We start from the raw sequence: 304 nt of genomic DNA, 5'->3' as shown, positions 1-304 counted from the left end.
GGATCATGGGGGTTTCGTATTTTTTATGAACTGCTAAGTTTGTTCCTGATGAAGTAAGGCCCACATTTATAAAGATCTCGGATCATGGGGGTTTCGTATTTTTTATGAACTGCTAAGTTTGTTCCTGATGAAGTAAGGCCCACATTTATAAAGATCTCGGATCATGGGGGTTTCGTATTTTTTATGAACTGCTAAGTTTGTTCCTGATGATATAAGGTCCACCTTTACAAAGCGCTTGGGTCATAGGGTTTCGTATTTTTTTAATAACTGCTAAGTTTGTTCCTGATGACATAAGGTCCACTCT

Source organism: Limulus polyphemus, unplaced genomic scaffold, assembly GCF_000517525.1.
Source record: "Limulus polyphemus unplaced genomic scaffold, Limulus_polyphemus-2.1.2 Scaffold498, whole genome shotgun sequence".
NCBI lineage: Eukaryota > Metazoa > Arthropoda > Merostomata > Xiphosura > Limulidae > Limulus > Limulus polyphemus.
The sequence above is the reverse complement of the archived record's forward strand: the minus strand, read 5'-3'. Positions refer to the sequence as shown.